The 8,279-nt window shown below is 48.4% G+C and overlaps 1 long non-coding RNA gene across 1 annotated transcript in view; it reads right to left on the bottom strand.

Annotated features, from left to right (window-relative positions):
* Positions 1–2,980: 2,980 nt before the first annotated feature.
* The window catches only part of LOC117796103, an 18,848-nt gene continuing 13,549 nt past the window's right edge, over positions 2,981–8,279 (bottom strand). The window contains exons 3-5 of the long non-coding RNA XR_004620468.1: positions 8,078–8,187; positions 7,063–7,272; positions 2,981–4,986 (exon numbers count right to left, since the gene is read on the bottom strand). This is a non-coding gene — a long non-coding RNA (uncharacterized LOC117796103). The remainder of the gene's footprint in view (positions 4,987–7,062; positions 7,273–8,077; positions 8,188–8,279) is intronic.

The raw sequence follows: 8,279 nt of genomic DNA, 5'->3' as shown, positions 1-8,279 counted from the left end.
ACTGGCTTTGGAGCTCAGCCTGTGAATGTCATACCGCATCTTCCCCGCCCCACCTGCACGGAGTCGTCACGCCTCCACTGCTCGGAACCAGGTCCTCCTGGGCCTGGCCAGGACCTGAGGGCCCCCGCACCGTACAACAGTTGTGGTGTTGGGACTCCTGTACCAGGCTCGGACAACTGCAAGGTGTGCTGGCTTCCAGGCTCCACCAGGAGAGGGAGTACAGGTCCACGCACCTGTTAGCTCCCCAGGCTTCTGACTCCAGGATCTAGGATCCAGGATCCAGAATCTGACCCTCCCAAAAGGACTCCATGTTTTCTAAGTGAACCTAGCCTCTACTTCTGTTACCCCCTTAGGGAGCACAAAGGCCAGGCTACAAACCGGGCCCTGTTCCTGGAAGGCTTGGGGAGGGTGGGTGCAGAAAGAGGACCCGTGCATTGAAATCACTACCCCGGCCACACATTCTCCTTGTCCACTGGGACATGATTCACGGGAGCTCAATGAGGGGCCATTGAGATGGGATGATGCTCGAGCCTGCCAACACCCGTCTCACTGGTGTACAGCCAGACCTGGACATACAAACAACGTAAAATCTGAAAGGATGCGGCTTCCGCTGTACCCAATGCACCAGATGGATTACCACTCCAAACGGCATTTTGCTTTAGAAAAGATCGCCTCTGTCCTCAAGGGCTGAATCGTGCCCAGATGAGGGCCCTCCGGGGGGGGGGGTCAGGAGGATGGGCCCAGCTGAGGGCCAAGCTGTTGTCTCAACATGAATCACAGATGTCACTGTGTCGTGGGTGTGTGCAGAGACCCTCCCACCCCACCCAGGACGCTGGTGCTCCGTCCTTATCCTTGGGATGAACACTTTTAGGGGTCACATTCCTCACAAAAGCCGCTCAGTCTATTTGTGGATAGTTGTGTTAGTTTTTTTTTCTTTTCTTTTCTTTTTTTTTTCAGTCGAACATCTCGGTCCCTAAAACTTCCGCTCACAGGTTCTACCTCTGTCCTCTGAGTTATAAAAAACCGAATCCTACCTTCTCCCCCAGGCAGTGCCTTTCATCGCCCCGGGTGCCGGCCCTCCCAGCCTTCCTGCCGGCGTCTGGGGCTCTCCCGCGCCCGGGACCGACCCCCAGCCGGAAGGGAGCACTCCGGGAGCGCAGGCTCCTTTCCTCAGCTTGGACTCGCCCTGCAGTCCTGTCAGGGTGGCGAGTGCACGCTAATAACAGGACAAGCTTTCGGAAGGGGCAGAATGAAAGCAGAGGGTGTTGTTGACTTGGGGGTCCCGCTCAGAGTGAGCTGCCCGGGAGGGGTCTGGGGCCAGGGACCGGGCGGCGGGGCCGAGGAGGGGGCGTGGTGGGGGACCGGCGGCCGCGGGCGGCGGGCGGGACCTGCTGGGGGCTCTGAGCTGCCAGTGCTGGAAGGATACCTCCAGGATCCCTCCCAGGGCGACTTCAAAACCTCTGGGAGGGCGAGAAGATCCCCTGCCAGGCTCCTGGATCCTGGATCCCGGAGTGCCTCTGGCCGTGCTGCGGCCTCTGGAGCGTGTGCGCTAATGCAGGTGTGTGAGTGCATGCTGTTCGCACGGATGTGTGCCCATGCTGTGTGCCTGTGTGCACCTGCGTTGTTAAGGGAGAGACCTGAAACTGCTGAAGAGTTCACGTGAGAGGTGGGGGGGGCGGGAGAGCCCAAAGAAGGTCTATTATTTTCATTATAACATTATTTAAATATGTACGAACATAAAATCAGATACGAACCCTTCATTCTGATTACTTCTATACAACTATTTTTTCAAATTTACATAACAAATATAAACAAAACTGGAAACGACCACTACATTCGGGTTAACAGCATTAATTTAATGTAGATGATGCTTGCTGAAGTTAATTTGTGGCTTGCGATGGGTCTCTGACTTGCTGTAGGAGAACTCTGGGTTTGCTCAGATCGCTGCAAAGCTTCCCTTCGCACGACACTGTCCCACCATCTGCCAGCACCGACTACAGCGTCTTCACATAGAAAGTGCTCAGGAAATGTTTGCTAATGAATGGAATAAATAAATCAAGGAAGGAAGTCCCCCTCTACTCTTTTCTTAGGAGAATTATTTGGCACGCTACCATAAGAAGCACAAAAAGACACAGAAGACTGAAATATGCATATTATGCAATAACATGATCCTCTAAATTAAAATACAATATAAAACTTCTCAGAGTGAGAATTCAATACCCACTCCGAAGCTTGGCTTTAGTGGAAACTGCAGTGTGAGGTCCTACACTTGAAGACTGCCCTTCTCCCCGCCACCTGGCTGCCCACCTCCCGTTCTGACTCAGGGCACAGCCTCCTGAGCATCATTTTGGGGCTGTATAATTAGAATAAAATATCCACTCACTCTGAATCAGATCTCAGGCGGATTGCAAGGGTGAAACTACACAAAAGAATGTGTGAATATTTTTAAAGTAGTGGGAGCTATTCACTCTCAAGTGACTCAGGTCTGTAAATTCCCTATCTTGCTGGGGAGTGATTTTTTTTTTTTTTTAGATTTTATTTATTTATTTGACAGAGAGAGGCAGCGAGAGAGGGAACTCAAGCAGGTGGAGTGGGAGAGGGAGAAGGAGGCTTCCCGCCGAGCAGGGAGCCCAATAATGCGGGGCTCCATCCCAGGACCCTGGGATCATGACCTGAGCTGAAGGTGGATGCTTAACAGCTGAGCCGCCCAGGCGCCCCATGGAGAGTGAATTTAAAAAGAAAGAAAGACAGGGGCACCTGGGTGGCTCAGTGGGTTAAGGTTAGGCATCTGCCTTGGCTCAGGTCTTGATCCCAGGGCCCTGGGATCGAGCCCCAGGTCAGGCTCCCTGCGGCAGGGAGCCCTCTTCTCCCTCTCCCTCGGCATGCCGCTCCCCCTACTTGTGTGCTCTCTGTCAACTAAATAAATAAAAAATCTTTTAAAAGAAAGACAGAAGCCAATAGCAAGTGCATTTTTCCCGATTCCCTTAAATTTTATTTTTGCGATGAAAAATAATCAACAACAAAAAGTGGCTTATTACTGATAGTGACATATGTTTTGATTCATTCAAGTTGAAAATACTAAAAACACATATATCTCATCAGAATGGCAATCATATTATATCAAAGTTCAGAATTAAAAGAAAATGTATAATTGTCGATAAGGAAAACCATTCACACTACAAGTCACTTATAATAATGAAAACTTTAAAAAATGTAATCAAAGCCAATTGATAGAGCAAAAGAAAAGCATTTAGAGGACATCAAAGTTCTTAGGGTTGTCTGTGGTATGGTTAAAATAACAAACAGTTTCAAAAATTAATATTTTTAGGTATGGTAATGGTTACGTTCCCAAAAGAACTCCCTACGTTTTAGAGCTACAAACTGAAATACATACAAAGTAAATGATATTTGGGATACGCTTCAAGATATTTTGGAATGGGGCAGGAAGTAAATGAGACTATAGCTGCAACAAAAGTTCTCATGAATTGACCATTGTTGATGGGTCCAGAGGGGCTCATTATGCTATTTTCTCTTTATGTTTAATATTTTCCATAATAAAGAGTGTTTAAAAACCAAGCACTTTCCAGGTGCCTGGGTGGCTCAGTCGGTTAAGCATCTGCCTACAGCTCAGGTCATGATCCCAGAGTCCTGGAACCAAGCCAGCCCTGGTCTCCAGCTCCCTGCTCAGTAGGGAGCCTGCTTCTCCCTCTTTCTCTGCTCCTTCCCGCCCCACTCATTAGCTCTCAAATAAATAAATAAAATCTTTTTAAAAAAAGAAATCAAACATTTTCAGACAGAACTTCTGAACCGCTGGGTGGCACAGCGGTTAAGCGTCTGCCTTCGGCTCAGGGCGTGATCCCGGCGTTCTGGGATCGAGCCCCACATCAGGCTCCTCCGCTGGGAGCCTGCTTCTTCCTCTCCCACTCCCCCTGCCTTGTGTTCCCTCTCTCGCTGGCTGTCTCTATCTCTGTCGAATAAATAAATAAAATCTTTAAAAAAAAAAAAAGAACTTCACGAAAACATTTATATGGATTATGGTTTTTCAATGAAGTGTTTTCTTGACTTGGTTTTCATGATATGGGGATACAACAATTTTGGTTAATGGTCCTGTTTGTTCCAAAATGTCTAATGTGTCTTAGACAAGCTGGGAACTGAAGAAGACTGGTCGGGCCTCGATGGGCAATCTGTGGGGCTTGAGCTAGAAAAGCAGTGTGAGAACCATCACACTTTGTATATTCACTGTAATACAAAACTGGAATGGAAGTCCTTAAAATTCTGGAAAAGAAAAACATTAAAAAACATCTAAAAAAGAGATTTGGAAATTATAAATTATAGTCTTGGAGAAGCACCAATACTTCCTTTGATTGTGTCAGAAAGAACATTTTCAGTTATTAAAATGACAGATTAATTCCATAAGTTACAAAAGTGATCAAATATTTAAAATAAACCGAGCTTGAAGGAGAAGACACTGTTGAAATGGAGGTACAGGAAACACCATTTGTAGATACACACAATGAAGCATCAACTCCAGGAGAAAACGACTTCTTCCCATTGATAATGTCCAACCAATGACATCACAATGCGCTTGTGGTTTGATGACAAAAGTGAAAAAAAGAACAATATTTTACAGTATTTCAAGTTATTGAATTATGTTCCATGGCTTGAAAATGAATAAAAATCAACAAGATGAAGCCACTTACTAAATAATGGCATTCTAATAAAGTGTTTCCACAGCTTGGTGGAAGACAGAGATACTGTATAAAATCTTAGGCAGTGTTAGAGAAGTCTAGAAGTCCTTTGAATGGAATTACTGCTGGTTTAGTAGAACTCATGAGTACCAACAGCAATACCGTTGATGTGAAGAGTTCTCCATACAAGTCACCCAATGTCTACCGATGTCATTCCCTCTGTCAGACCACGGCTCAGACGATGGCATCATTTAGCTAGCAGCCACCAAGTCATGCACGGAGATCATATGAACATTTCCTAAAAATCAAAAAGTGATTGAAAATTACTAAAATGATTTAACAAATTATGCTACAAATTTATCACATGATTGGGAGTTTCATAATATACAGTTTTGTTTAACTAGGAATAAAAAGAAATCGGTTTTTATTTTTATTTTATTTTTGAGAGCAAGAGAGTGCGCATGCGCTGGGGGGGGAGGGGCAGAGGTCTGTGCTAAGCTTGGAGCCGGACTTAGGACTCGGTCTCATGACTCTGAGAGCACGACCTGAGCCAAAATCAAGAGTCCGGAGTTTAATCTATTGAGCCACCGAGGTGACCCTCATTTTATATTTTGATTGATTGATTCAAGTTTTACGGTACTAGTTCATGCCATTTTTTAATATCACCCTGTGTTTGCCTGACATAGATGTTTTCTTGAAGACTCCTACAATATGTGGGTGCTGGTTCCAGGGTCTGCTATTTTGCCAGCTGTGGTGACAGTGGGGGAGTTAATTGATATTGCTAAGATTTAATTTCTTCATCTGTAAAATGGGTATAATGTTATTTTTCCTTCCCAAGAGCCATGTTATAAGAGTTGAATAAGATAATCGATGCTAAAACAGGCCGAAAATATTAATATAAACACAAACAGTAAGGTTCTATTAAGCAATGGCAGGAATACACATAGTTCCTGAGAGTGGAAAAAAATAACAGAAATACTAACAAAAATATCTAAGGCAGGTCACAAATGAGAAAAATAGTTTCTAAAAACAGATGCTCAGATGAACTCAATGTATCAGACATGAGCAACAATTTCCTCGCTGCTTCTCTCCAAATGGACTCGTCTCTTAAGCCCTGGGGAGACGAGTTCTCTTCCTCCCTCCTGGGCCATAGGCTCTTTCCTGGTGCTGGAGCCCCATGATGGCAGGTTTGGTATATTCACACCAAGCCTTCAGTGTGCACGCCTGGCCTGCCCTGGGCACTCGCAGGGTGGTCAAGACGAGAACATGGCCAGGTAGCGACTGCCCTGCAGCACGGCCCCAGAGCGAGGCTTGTGGCACGGGACTGACCCTGCCCCACAGCCTGGCAGCCACACGCAGATGACCTGCAGAGCTGCCAGCCGTGGGTGGGGGCGGGGGGGGCAAGAAAAGAAAAGAAATGCCCATTGTTCAAGCCACTGTGTTTGGGGCCGTGGGTTGTGCAGGATCTTTCAGCAACAGCAAACACAACCCCCCACCCCCACCCATGCCGGAGTCCGGTGCTCGTCTTGGTTGTCTTGGCTACGCGTTTCTGTGGCGGGGGTGGGGGGGTGGGGGGGCTTCTCTCTGCGAAGCATCCCTTCCTGCTCTTCAGGTGAGACAAACACACCCCTCTTTGAGGAACAGCTGGTACTCGACTCTCCAATGTCTGGATGGAGCTGTGCAAACACGGCCCAGGCTGCAGCAGCCGTGGTCCCCGCCACCTAAAAAGCCCAAGAGACCAACACCGAGCCCAACCTCAGAGAAACGAGAGGGAGAGCACAGGGGCAGCGGGCTCGGGGCCCTCTCTGCTTCCGTGGCCGGCCCGTGGCTGTGGCCCCCTTTCACTCTGAGTCATCATTTCGGGCAGGGTTCAAAGCAGGAAGGACAGTCACTCTGGACAGCTCCAGCAGGGAAGGGTGTGGCGCAGGGAATTAGGGGCTCCCGTTGGCCGGAGGAGACCGGAGGGCCGGAGTCAGGGCTGCCTGGGCTCTGCTGCCCTTGCTCTTCCGCACACCCACGGCCGGAGTGGGTCGGCTGGCGTCCTGCGAGGTGGCGGGAAAGGCAAGAGGAAGAGCTCTGCTTCCAAACCAGCGCCCCCGCCCCAGCATCTCACGGGCCACCCACCGTTTGCAACCAGAATCCTTGCCCGCAGGAAGGGCAAAAATTGAGTTCAATTGTCCGACCTCTCCTTCTAGGAGGAGGGCAGTTTTAAGCACCCACAAGAAGGATTCTGACCCCTGTTGGGTCAGTCATGTTCCAAATAACTTCTTTAAATTTTTGAATTTTTTTTCATTATGAAATAGTTCCATAGTTTGAAGACGGTTGTATTTGGTTTGCATCACAACGCAATTAAGATCCTCATTATCATGATTACCCTGCAGCTGAGGAAGCCTAGAATCCAGCGTTTAAGTGCGTTTCTCCAAGTCCCATCAGTGCCAGCCCAGGGCTCCGGGCGCCTCGCTCCACCTCTTCCCAGACCCCAGGAGCCTGGGGAAGCTGTTGCAACAGATGGGGAACATGGACCTGGAATGGGGTTTGGCAGGCAGCAGGCATCGTAAGTGCTGGGAAGGAAACATCCTTCACACTGAGGAGAAAGAAAGACATAACAGAAATTCAATATGCTATCTTCAAAATATCTGACCCATTTATTTTCCCATTTCTTCCTGAAAAAGGCAAACCAAACTTTACTATAAATCTGATAGGAACACACCCTTTTCTTTCTTTTATCGGGAAAGAGGTATACTGTCAAGGTTTGCTTAAGAAATCCTTCCACATGAAGCTGGGTTCAATATTTTATGTCTAATTTGCATCTGTGTAACATTTTTTATATTGCAAAGGGGTTTTTTATTGATTGAACTTCAATACTTCCTCCGTCCCAGGGAGCTATGAGTGAGGCAAGCCCTTCCTCTAACCACAGATCTGACCAAGGCCTGGTCAATCCACATTTGTGGAGAGCAGCCCCGCCTGCCCCCACATTGCCCCAGGCTTAGCTTTCAGTCAGGGTGGGCCACAGGGACACCCCGGGGTCTCATTACAGCTGAAGCCGGGGCTTTCACTGAATGCATCCCCTCCTCAGAGCGCCTTTGCTATGCTCTCTCCTCTGATGGCACTGAGGTCAGCAGGTGGCCCAAGCTCCTGCCCCACACACTGTTCTCCCCACCCGGCCCTGCCACCTGGGCCCTGGCAATGGCAGGACAGGACTGGCCTTAGCTCGTTCCAGAAATGGAAAAGGAACCAAGGGCAACCACATCACCCCCAGCTACGACATGAAAAAGGCATTCTTTTTCCTCTTGGTATCCTTGCACCTAAATCCTTGCACATTTCCAGCATCCCTAGAACAACAGTCAGGGGCAGGGCTGGGCATCTGCAGCTGTCTGGGCGTCACCCACCTGCCGTGGCATTCCTCAGGCCTGTTGCTGCCTGCCAGGCCTGGTCGAGAAGGCAGATGGCCGCATAAAAATAGTCGGGGAGCCCTTGAGGTGCCACTTCTCCAGCTGCTCTGTTGAGTTGAAGCCAGATGAGAGAGGGGACAAGGCATGGACTCTGTTTGGAACAGAGGCTGGCTGCTCAGTGGCTGTGCTAGGCAGTGGG

Source organism: Ailuropoda melanoleuca, chromosome 14, assembly GCF_002007445.2.
Source record: "Ailuropoda melanoleuca isolate Jingjing chromosome 14, ASM200744v2, whole genome shotgun sequence".
Lineage (NCBI taxonomy): Eukaryota > Metazoa > Chordata > Mammalia > Carnivora > Ursidae > Ailuropoda > Ailuropoda melanoleuca.
This window is presented reverse-complemented; position numbering and strand designations above follow the sequence as displayed.